Source organism: Brassica napus, chromosome C3 (genome assembly GCF_020379485.1).
Source record: "Brassica napus cultivar Da-Ae chromosome C3, Da-Ae, whole genome shotgun sequence".
NCBI lineage: Eukaryota > Viridiplantae > Streptophyta > Magnoliopsida > Brassicales > Brassicaceae > Brassica > Brassica napus.
In genome coordinates this window covers 33,922,935-33,936,164 of record NC_063446.1, presented here as the reverse complement: position 1 = coordinate 33,936,164, position 13,230 = coordinate 33,922,935, and the positions used below count along the sequence as shown (strand labels likewise).

At 33.7% G+C, this 13,230-nt stretch overlaps 1 pseudogene; it reads right to left on the bottom strand.

Annotated features, from left to right (window-relative positions):
* Nucleotides 1-1,092: 1,092 nt before the first annotated feature.
* LOC111210603 lies at nucleotides 1,093-5,014 on the bottom strand (annotated as a pseudogene).
* Nucleotides 5,015-13,230: the final 8,216 nt, after the last annotated feature.

The following is a 13,230-nucleotide window of genomic DNA, read 5'->3' as shown; positions in this document are numbered from 1 at the left end:
CCCAAATTCTGTGGTCGTCTATTTTTCTCTCTTACTTATCAAACTAATTTTACACAAATCTTTATTTTACAGCTTAAAACAAACCACAACAACCCAAACAATCAAAACATCAAAAACTAGAATTCCAAAAAAGACGAATCACCTCTCCTTTTTGTCTAATCTTAGAAATAAACTTCAAAACAAATATGCCAAACCAATCATTTCAACTAAAACTCAACGACACATACATCGAGTCATCTAAACAAATACAAACTACACGGCCAACTATTTAACAATTTACAAACTTACTTTCGCAACGACACATACATCGAGTCAGCTAAACAAATACAAACTACACGGTCAGCTATTTAACAATTTACAAACTTACTTTTGCAACGAAAAAGACGAATACGACAACCAAGATCAATGAAATTACCTAAACAAAAAAGCAGAGTAAGTTATGAACTCTGATAAATACAACTAACAATAATTTTTGTTTACATATTCCCCATCAAATAAAAAATAAACAAACACAGCCACAACAAGAGATACAAGAGACAATCCCGACAGACACAAAGGCGGCAACAACAGCTCCACATGCTCACTCCTCTTGTCTTATAAAAATAGCTTACATGTCCAATGTCAACAGGCCAATGCTATTATCTTCTTATGAAAAATACATAAATTCGTTTAAAACTAATTAAAGCCCAAATACTCAGAAGTGTCACTCATCTTACAGTTATTTCTACAAGTCTTCATGTATTTGTTTTAAAGGTCCGATAAGAGCAACAAGTTTGAAAATAAAATAAAAACATATAACAAACATAATAAGAATAATAAAAATTATTACTTAATACACACAACTTACACGACTAAACTGGAGAAAAATATCCAGAAACAAAAAGTATTTTCAACAACTTTAATATAATTTATGTACTCTCAACAGTACAAGAAACAAATTAAAAAGACAAACAAACAATAAGTCTCAGTGACACAACAAACAACAACACGAATTATATCAATCACATTACTAACACAGTTTAGTTTTTCATAAGTGGAGAACAATGCATACACAGTTCATCATCACAACTCTAACCCTATAACAATAAAAAAAACTTGAAAAACAATTCAAAACGCAAAATTCACAACTACAATAACCCTAGCAAAAATATTGAGATGAAACAAGAACTTTGTCCACAACCCCGCGCTTGCGCGGGAGCAATGCCCCTAGTACATTATTGTTGGATACTTTTATGTTCTTAGATTGGATTGGGTTATTAGTTTCTTGTTGCAGTGATTAAAGTTACCAAAATACAGAATCTATTCAACATAGGAGAAAAAAAAAAGAGAACATTAAAATTATCTAGCATAATATGAATATAATAATGCTAAGTTGATGAACATACTCTAAAAACAATCACATATCTAAGAGGTAAGTAACTTCCTGGACTCTGATCTGATCCCAGCCTTCATCTTCCTGATGAACTCCTCACATTTCTTGTTCAAATCTTCCGAACTTAATAAGGTGTCATTTATCTCATCATCATCATCATCATCATCATCATCATCATCATTATCATCATCATCATCATGCTCATCTATTGTAATGACAGTGAGGTCTTTACCTCCATTGTCATCCACAAAGACCATTATAACTTCTTCTTCTCTTAATAAATCAACCCTTTCTTCTCCGTCTTCTTCTTCTTTGGATACACACAGTTCTCCAACTAGTGCCACTACTTCTCCATCTCCTTTGGATACACGCTGTTCTCCAAGTAGTGCCACTACTTCTCCCACCTCTTTTTTGGATACAGGCTGTTCTCCAAGTAGAGCCACTACATTCTTCATTTCTGATTTTCGCGTGTGGTTGATCCTTAGTTCTTCCGTTTCTTCAACGATGTTCATGGCAGTGCCGTGCAAAAGGGTTTTGAAATTCCCCATGATAAAGCCTACAATACCATTGCATAACAAGAACATGTACTTCTTGTCCACAAGGCTGATATACATGGAAAGCAAATGGAGACTTTGTTGAGAGAGGAGACTAAAGAAGAGTAAGATAGAACAAGAGAGAAAATGGAAGCCAAGGCTATAATCTTAGCGACTATCTTCATCTTCTTCACCCCTCTTTCTTGTTTCTGAACTTCCGTCATTTTCTCTTTATCTCCTCTTTGAACTGAGTTGAAGAATGGTGAATGAGAAACAAGTTTGGGAATCTATTTCTCCTTTTATAGATTAGTGGATAGTTATAAATATGATTATATTAAAGTTAGGTCGTATGTGGCCATTACAAAAATAATTTAAAGCTCCGTTACCATAAGGGCAGGGCTTAACATTGTTATGGACCCTAGAGTAAAAAATTTTTTTAATCCTCTAAAATTTATATTCAGATAATGTTTAAAATATTTTTAAAATTTAATTAGTAATATTTTGTATATTTCGTGATGAAAATAAAACTATATGCATATCAAATATTTTTGGGCCATTTTCAATTTTATTTATTATATTTATAATTTTTGTTATGTAAAAATATAGACTTTTTTAAAAAAATTAGACCCCTTAACTATTAATACACGGGTGATACATGTTTGGGCCCGGGGCGGTTGCACCGCTTGTCCCCCTCCTCAGCCGGCCCTGGTTACCATCACGATTTGTGTATTGTAATCGTCTTTTAACCATTAAACAAATTCGAAGACAAGAGGAGAGACACAAATCGACAAGGAAGAAGTGAAAACAACGTAATAAGTAAAGTCAATGTTACGGTTGAAGAAAGTAATATAGTGGAGGAGAGTCAGCATAAGATTGAGTTGAATACTGAAGATGAAGTAGAGAATGAAAAGAAAGAGGAGTTGAACATTGAAGAAGATGATGATTGGGAGTGAATCGAGAGGAGTCAACTAGAGAAAGCCTTTGCGACTGCTTCAAATCTTATGTAAGAAACCGGGAAAGCAGATGAAATTGGTGACAAGACTAAGATTGAGTTGTACGGCACAGACTAAGGCCATCATGGCATCTGCTCATACCAAATGGTACCATACTTACCCTATGTTCATCTTCTCCACGAACTATCATCAGTTTGCAGTGCGTTTTACTGAAATATGTTGAAGATTATTAAATTCATAGAGTACAACAGTTTCGTCATGCTCTTGGCAACCATTCAGCCTATCCCAACGGAGAGCTTCAGGTTTAGGAATTTTGACACAACTCACATAAGTAGCTACCATGAAAACAGAGTTTGTTTCTCTTTACAACCTTCTTAACCACTCCTATAAATTTTTATATCCAGCCACATAACACTTCTATCATTGCTTATTTTTCTCTGTAGATATTATTGGGGCAGTGAGAGGCATAAATACCACTTCTAGCGAAGAAACCAAAACTACTCAACCTTAATGGCTGAAATAAATAAAAACAGGTTAATAATAAATAAAAATACTTTCATTTTGACAAGCTGTTCAAGAGTGGTGTGTACATTTGTGAATCTGGATCAATGATCATCTGGCTTAGCTGCAGCCTGCAGGTATTATCAGGTTTCAGAGAATACCTTTTAGAAACAAGTTAAACTGGTGAATCATTTTTCCATTTCATACATAACCATTTTAACTTTCTACCTAAATTGTGTAATTGTTAGGAATAGAAGAGCCAAGTGTACTTATAACTTTCACCAACGTTTATGTGTTTTAAATTTTTTTCTTTATTGTCTAACCAGCTTCTTTTTATGTAGAGACAAATACTAATTAGTATCATAGTTATTAACAAATGATTTAGAAACTGCATGTCTCTGATTTTTTTTTTATCCCATAGTCCTTTCATGTGCAGGTCAATAATACCAACAGCCGTCTATCTATTTATTTTTCATAATGCAAGTGGTGCAGATTTAGCTTTACATTACTTAAGCTGAGTGTTAGTTGTTTAGGAAATTCTGTGTGTGAATTGTTAGGCCAAGATCTGGTGTCATGATCTTTTATTCCCAAACTCTGCGGGAGGTTTAGTGGCTACGGAGTATAGAGGCAGTGGCACAAATTCAAACCTGTGTTCAGTCTTACTCCATTTACATTTCAGTATGATAATTTACCTCAGTATATTTACTATTTTAATGTGAAACATATATTATGTTCGATTTCATAACTGATCTTGGAATATTCGTTCTCTGATTCCTTATTTGGCTAAACTTCATTGGCTAAAGCATACGCATCACTAAGGAAGGTCGTCCAACAAAACAAATCATAGTATTTTCTAATTCCGTGGTTGGAGCGTTATGTATTTGCATTTTGGGTCAATGTAAAGATTGTACCTTATGAAATGGTAAAATATCTTGATGACCAAGTCTAAACCTATATGACCAACCAAACCAATCCTCTATATATTAATTGAGAAATATTTGAAAAGATGTAACCTCAATTTTGTAATAATTAAAAAAAATATTTTGTTTATGTGTCAATCAATTAGGTATCAATTACATAGTTAATTAGTCATACGTGTCATCCTCACATTGAAATTGAAAAACATGTTGGTCCAATTCGATTTTTATATCTCACTAGAAACATTTAATACCAACTATAAGATATCATATGATATTAACTAAATCAAAGTGGTTATTTATTATATATTATTTCCTTAAATAAAACATATGGGATTATCTAATGTGCTTATGATATATATAATAATTAATGATTTTAAATAATGAAGATTTGCTAATAATTTGTACAAGAGCTTGACCCGTGCGACCGCACGGGTTTTTATGTAACGATTGTATATCATATATTTTGTTACTGTTACTGTTTCGTGTTATGTATATATTTATTAAATGTGTGTTGGAGCAATTATGTAACTATCCAAAAAGATTGGATATATATATATACACATATATATATATATATATTAATATACTATGTTGGATCAAATTTATATTGACATTTTTTCATATTTAATTGTATAATTGAAATGTATTATTAGTATATTATGTGTTTGGGTCAAACTGAAAATGAGTTACAACTATTCTAAAAACCCAATTGGAGGGGATATAAATTGACCCGACTAATTTAACTAAATCATGAGAATAAAATTAATTTTATATTCAAAATATGATGTTGATATTGCTGGAATATTTTTTTTTATTAAAAAAATTGATGATAATATTCCGAAAAGTTTATAATAAGGAAGGTTAAAACATAAGTGAATCACGTCTAATATATATATGCAAAATATTTTATTGGTAAGTTATAGTAATAAACATTAATTTTGTTTATATATGGTAATGTATACGTATTATAAGACTAAAAGCGTGGAAGCTAACTTTTAAATTGTTTTCATAGTTTATGTTGTTTCAATAGTTTGTAAATATTTATTTTAATAGTTTGTTAATATAGGTATATTTTAAAGTTGATTTAATTACATTTAACTCAAATTTATTTAAGGAAATCACATTAATCTAACTAAAAAGATAAGCATTAAAATAGAGAATTCAATTTAATTCTCAATGGCATGAAAGTGTAATTAAATTTAGAAATTAAGGGGTATTTTTAATGGGTACTTCTCTTTTAATAATATAGATGTTTTCTATCATTTTTGTTTAATTTTTTACAATTAAATAAATTACACAATTACATTATTCATTTATTAAAAATTTAGATTTTTTTTGTATATGTTGTATTTTGAATTTTTCAAAACGAACATAAATTACTAAAACTGTTAAAAGTCTCACATAAACTTTTAGTTATTTCCCTTGGATATTAAGGTATATTTGGAAGGCCAAAAATGATAAGATATATTCGAACAAGGATGGAAACCCGCAAGAGACTCTTCGGCTGGCTGAGGTGGAGAGTACGATGTGGATGGAGGCTCAATTAATAGTGAACCAATCAGGTCCGAGTCACCAGAGTGGGAGCTTTCATTAGGCATCTGACTTTCTGGCTTTGGGAAATAATAGAGTTTGTTACATTGATGGAGCTTGGAAAGAGGAAGACCTTTTTACAGGACAAGGATGGTTATGCCGTAAGGATGGCTCGCCAGATGTTATGATGGGGGTGATGAATCTACGTAGAAGTTTAACTCCACTGCATGCAGAGTGTGAAGCATTAATATGGGCAATGGAGTGCATGAAGACACTCCAGTTTTCTGATGTAGTTTTTGCGACGAATTGTTCTCAATTGGTGAAGATGGTGTCTACACCTGAAGAATGGTCATGTTTCTCTACACACATGGAAGAATTCAACCGCAGTAATATTTTCTTCCCTCACTTCCGGATCCGACATATTCCAAGAGCACAAAATACCTTGGCGGACAAGCTTGCACGTGGTGCGAGGAGTTCTCCTTCAGTTATGCTTTATGTCGATTCTATCCCACCGGTTTGGCACACTAAACCGGTTGGACCAGCAGAATAGTTCTAATCGTAGTTGTAAAAAAAAAAGAAATACTTTTGTGATCAATGTTTAAATTTTTTCTATAATAAGATACAATGATAATAAAATCATATAAATAAATAATTTTATTTTAATAGGTGTTTATGTTAATATATATATACTTCATATCGTTTAAATTTAATTATATATCATATATAATAGATAAGATTGATTGTTTTAATTTATTTATTCTAAAATGATTGCGAATAAACAAGAGCGGTCATTTGATTTATATGTGCAAGACAATTTATTACATAATAGTAACTGATTTCTTAGTTATTTAATATATAATTATTATTTTATTATTTCATAATATGCAGAAAATATAAAATAAGTATTTATTCTGCATAAGGCGCAGATCTTAACATATGTATGTATCTCTTTAATAATTTTAAATCTTAAACATTTTCTAAATCTCAGGCCAAAATAAAAGAAAGAAATGAGAATAAACTCAAAAGTCAATATTTATATCGAACAATAACCAAAATGACAGAAAAATGAGAAAAAATATCGAAGATAGATAGGATTGGCACGTGAACGTAAACTTCTCATAACCATAATTAACTTTTAAATTGCTAAATCATGATATAAAACCGAGCTAACATAATTTCATTATAACCAAATAGTAGGCATGAGATTCTTCGGCCTAAACGTTAGGTTTTTATGCGATAAATAATTTTTTGACCTAAAATATTTTTAAAACTGAGATCAGTTCATTAGTAAATAAATTATGTAATTAAGAAAAATAGTTTTAAAAAATTGTTTAAGAGCCAAATATATTAATTCGATCAATAATATAAATTTTTTTCCATACGATATTTCTTAAATAATTTTCATATAAATTTACCATGTGCAAAGCGCAGGTCTTATCTTAGTATTCATTATTGACGCCTAACTAATAATAAATGAAAAAAAAAATCATATGGAAACAATGCATTCTTATGTTATAATCTACTTAATGTGGAATTTTAATTAGTGTATATTTTCCATCTCATAAGCAGTAATTATGTTCCAAATCTAGAAACTAAATACTTGTGTTAAATCATATTCGATTTACGTTAACAACCTAACATATATTCTTTATCTCAAAACACACGCAATTAGTATTATATATACACTTAGAGTTATGCCATTTATCAAGTCAAAATCTAAAATTTACTCCCTAACGCAAACAAGCAAAAACAAAAAGGCCTGCATGAATGCAATCTCAGATTTGAAAATTGAAACCAGTTCATGTGAAAAATCAAGGTGAAAAAATCATTTGATTCTGGAAGCAAAATTCTGTTGTTGGTGGGGAAACTGTGGAGGGTTCTCACTGATGCAAAAGTAAATTCTTAAACGTGATGTATCCATTTATTTACTTTATTGTTTTCATGTATAATATAATAAGTTCCTACACGTTTAGTATCCATTTATTTAAAGGTGTTATAAAAGTAATGGAAAAGTTTATCTTTATTCATAACATATATGTTCTTTATATAGAAAATTACACCGTCATAGATAAATAGAAAGATTACAAATCATAATCTCTTGGTTATGACCATCCACAATCTGATTCATAACACTCCCATTTGGATGCCATAACCATTTAGAGCTTGTAATGTGCTTTAATGTTGCCTCATTAAATCCTTACCAGAAAAAACCCAATTGGGACAAAACTATGGTGAAGAAAAAAAAATACAACACACATTACTCCCCCTGATTTGGACATTACCGAAGGTCCTTTGGACCTTTCCAATTTTCTGCAATCCGTGGGTGATGAAGATCTTGGGCAGAATATGCTTCGTCCTCGAACATGATAGTTGGTTCTTCTTTACCATCGGTCATGCCACAATCTGATCGAATATATTGAGTCATCGACCTCAAATACACACACACGAAATCTTGGATGATATTGCTGTGATATGCGTGTACCACCTTGTGTAAAACATAATTTGTCTGAAAACAAATCAACAAAGCCAAATAACCCCTCTTTGGACTGGTTAGTATAAAATAAACCAAAATCAAAGGCTTCTTCATCGTTCTTCTTATGGACCAATCAGATCAGTGTCTAAAACAAGACTTCTGCATCGTCCATCTCAGGACTAAATGGACTTCTTTATCGTCCACCTTTGGACTGAATGGATCAATATCCAAAACAAGTGATCTCACGCCCATGTACTAGATAATGGGTGAGACTGGTCCATATTAAATCTCTTGAGTACCCTTTTCTGTATATACTATTTGATGCACAAGGATTTCATTGTTAATGTACTCATGCTGTAATCCCAAACAAAACTTTGTTTTCCAAGATCTTTCATCTCAAACTCTTTCTTGAGATATTCAACTGTTTGGGAAATTATATCCAGAGGTTCCTAGGATATTCAGATCATATACTTTTATGATTATCAATATTGTTCTCGAGAACTTGATGTACTTTCAGCTCAATACCCTCTATTACTTTCATTATCCAGTGGACCATATAAATATGCAATCACTACATCAACTTGCTGCAAGTCTAATTTTTTCTCTTATATAGCCAGACTTATGAGAAATCTAAAAGTAGTTGCATCCACCACATGCGAGTATGTCTCCTCATAATCTATTACTGGTCTTTGTGAGAATCCTTGTGCAACATCAGCTTTATATCTCACGATTTCTATTCCTCACAAGACCCATTTATATCCACTGGTTTTAACATCATATGGCATCTTAATAATATGGCCAAATACGTCTTTCTTCCTTAAACTATTTAACCTCATGTTTCCATTCAATCAAATATGTTCTACGAGTGCGCACTCTTATATTGACGTGGGTTCATGATCCTCGCTTATATTCATAAATTCAAGTGCTACCTTGTATGCAAATAAATCATCTTATGTCGACATTCCTTATTGGTTCCATTATGTTCCAGACATGATATAATCGATTGAGATTCATTATTATCAGGACCTTTAATACTTTGCAGTTTGGCGTCCCAAGCTATATTGTTTGGTACCTGTACCTTAGAGCCGGCCGGCCTTATCTCCATGTCTGGGATGGTTTCCTTAGTAACTTCGGATTTGGATTTTGATTATCATTCTCTGCACCTTTCTTTTGTTTCCGAGGATTCTTATCTTTTGGAACCTATTTGGTCTACACGTTTCATTCGTTGTCTAGACTCTGTAGCAACTTGATTGTGTCTCTTCTTGGACATCAAATTCTCTGGTGCTTTACAAGCTGGTTTATATATATGACTTAGTCATTCTTTTTCGGGTCAGCAAATGTGTCTGACATTTGATTAGCTAGCTTTGAAAATGTATAATATTTGGACGTCTATTTCACATTCTTTAGTCCGAGGATCTTGCCAAGACATTGATGGTTGACTCCATTCTATTTCTTTTACCAGCTTTATTATTTTTTTCTCCTTCTGGTCTTAAAATAATCCGTGTACCTGGCCTCAAATATAATCACCCATAGTTGGCTCAAAGTACTTTATTATTGTGGGAGAATCATATCCAACATATATCTTCATCCTCCTTTTGAGGTCCCATCTTAGTTCTCTGTGGTGGAGCAATTAATACATAGACAGCACATCCAAATGTCTTATGATGGGGTATGTCTGCCTCTTGACCCGTTAATAATTGTGATAGGGGATATCTATGCTCACTAAATGGCCTGATGCGTATTAACTTAGGTGCATGTAAATTTCGTGTGGCCCAAGATGTGAATGGGAGTTTTGACCTCATAAGTTATGGTCTATCAATCAGCTATTTGCGTTTTAAAAGATTTCGATCAAGTTGTTCTTGGTATGGACATGTATCACAGAATTGTCCACAGTTACCCCCATGGACATACCATAATCATTTAAATGTTTGGGACATGTATTCACCAGTATTATCTAGACATATAGTCTTTATTTATGAAAAAGGGGCTCGTAGCCGTTTTACTGGTGATGGCCTAATGAGTTTCCCTTGTGTACATGCTACACATGTGAGATTCTTTGGGATAACTCTTCTTATCTATTAATGTGTGCCTTTTGAATATCAATTTTTGCATCATGTTTGGACCAGGATGGCCAATCCGGTCGTGCCATAAAGTGTATATTTTTGCAGGCTTTTAGCCTCTATCATACTGATCTATGCATAGTCTAGGTCAGTAGAGAATGCATGTATAGTCTTTAGGACTTATTATGGCCTTGGGCGATTTTATACATATATCTGAAGGAACTGTTTGTTTCATTCGCCCATTGTTTCAATATGGAAACTATTCATTCTTATATCTTTAAAACTCAATAGGCTGCTCTTGCTCTTAGAGCTAATATAAGGCATCACTGATTTCTAGATGCATACCCTTAGGCAATAATATATTAGCCTAGCCATATTCTTCTTTCAGACTGGCGATACCTGCTTTAGTATTTATATTGGCGTTTTTCAGTGTACTCACATAGAAAAATCATTCATTCATTTAATCTAAGCAGACAATGTAATCGAAATAAATTCAAGGAGATAAAAATCAGAGAAAACACACAACCAAAGCAATCACACAAGTTTGATGTCGAAATCAGATTATCAACTTGAATCTTTTAGGCAATCATAAGTCTCATATTCCATAAGATCATCTTGATCATGTTCGAAATTATTTTCACCATCTTTATAGATCAAATGGGTTTTAGGATTCTTCCCTTTCAGACTCTCTTTGATAGAGGTCACAAAAATGTTTGGGAGTCCTTAATATCTTAGCCTAATGGTTCTCCATTCCACATCTATGGCACACTGATTTGGTCGAGCTTTGTGGTTTAAAGGATATACGACGGCCACTGCCTTGACCATGGCTCAAATTGGGTTGATACCCACGGCCAAAATGTGTTATAGTGGCCATGGCCACGTCCTTTCCACCATCCACGGTCATAGCCGTGTGGTCTATCATTCTGGACGTGGTTACCCTTTTTTTTCTTCTGCGGACTTATTGGTATCAGGTAATGGGGTTAATCCAGGAGGTCTCAATTCACTGTTTCTCATCAGTAATCCATTATTTTGCCCAGCTAGCAATAGACTCATCCACAGACTTATAGTCCTGGATTCTGGGATTTCTCCAATCAAATAGGGCATTTGGTAATAACATCGTTCTTTGATGATCATATCTCGATTTTTAACTCTGTCCAAAGGTCTAGAGGATTCTCTATAGTCAGATATTCATCTATAGTCAAATATTCGTTCTTTGGTGACCATACACTTTTTTATTTTGCCTGTCAGAAGTCAGGCTAGGGTTTGAATGTGATGGTTAATGTTTTTATTTTTAATGTAAATGTTGTGATGGCCATGTTTTAGTTTACATACTAACCAGACAGTATTTACGCTTGAAACTTAGGGTAAATGTATACAATATGATCGAACTTAATTAGTTCATCTTGCAGTATCATAGGACATATGATACTTAATTTAAGTATATAATTGATTACTAATTAGAAGAAAAGTCTTATGGAGGCTTCCTGGTCTTTGGCGAAATAGTTTTCATAAGAAGTGCAGAATGGTCATATCATATGATCTAAACGCACATTAATAATCTTTAAGCAAATGCCTTTACACCAGTTTATATGAAAGCAAAGAACAAAATCCAATACAACGAGTTTTCTTAAATGACGATGTGTGATTTACAATACATCTAGATAGGATCCAAAAATATATCCACATAAGCATTCATGCACCGCACGTCTACCACCTTTATATTATATATGTTACCGTTGTCACAAAAGTGAACTTACAAATTTCATCATCTTGTTAAACAAAAAAAACAAATTTCATCATCTCCTCAGAAAAACAAAATCCGAGACAACGAAACTACAGAGGCGCGTGAGGCAAAGACCGTTGGGGAAATGGGCGGCCGAGATCCGTGACCCTTACAAGGCAACTCGTGTGTGGCTTGGAACGCTCGACACCGCAGAAGAAGCAGCCTTAGCATATGATAAATCTGCATTTGAGTTTAGAGGTCACAAGGCCAAGCTTAACTTCCCCCAGCACATTCTCGTCAATTCTACTCATCACTATCCATCAAATACTACTTCCCATGATCCCATTAACGTAACGCTACCTCCGCCCGTTGCTCCTGACGTACTTCTTGATCGATATGGACAGTTTCTTTTTTTTTGAATGAATGTAAAATTTATTCAGCCAAATCTCTTTTACATCTGGTGCCACCGTTCTGTTTTGTGTACAAAGATACAAAACATCATAGACTATATTGTTTTATCCTGGTCTCAGCCTTCCCGTGATCCAAACCAAGCCATTAGACCCTCTTCAAGATATTTGTGCCCTTTGCCTTTAACTGCGAGTAGCTTCAGCCTGATTGCCTTATCAATGAACTTGACCAACACAGCCACAGCCTGTGACTCCTCACCATGTCTACGCGCGTTTCTTTCCCGCCAAATCGTGTGCACCGTAGCTTGCAAGCTATACCTGAAGAGAAATGTATCAGTTCGATTGTAGCCAGGATTTGCTATAATACCTATCAGCTCAGTCCAATCTGTGGTGTATGTGTCGCGCATGATACCCCCCCACAATCTTTTCCCACACCTGCTTTGAGTATTGACAGTCAAAGAAGAGATGGGCGCATGACTCTTGGGCGACATTGCATAGAGCGCAGGTGGTATTAATCCCATCATACCACTGTTGCATTCTATCAAGAGTTTGAAGCCTTCCTTTAATAGCAATCCAAAGTAGGAAGGAATATTTTGGAGTGGATATGGACAGTTTCAATCGGGGAATAGCGATTCAAGTGCCAACTTGTCCATGACTATGTCGTCTTCATTGAGTCAACGAGGACATGGACCAAACTTGGAGGATGGTTGTATTAACAAACGAATAAAATAGCATATACATGCTTCAGGCTTCAGGAG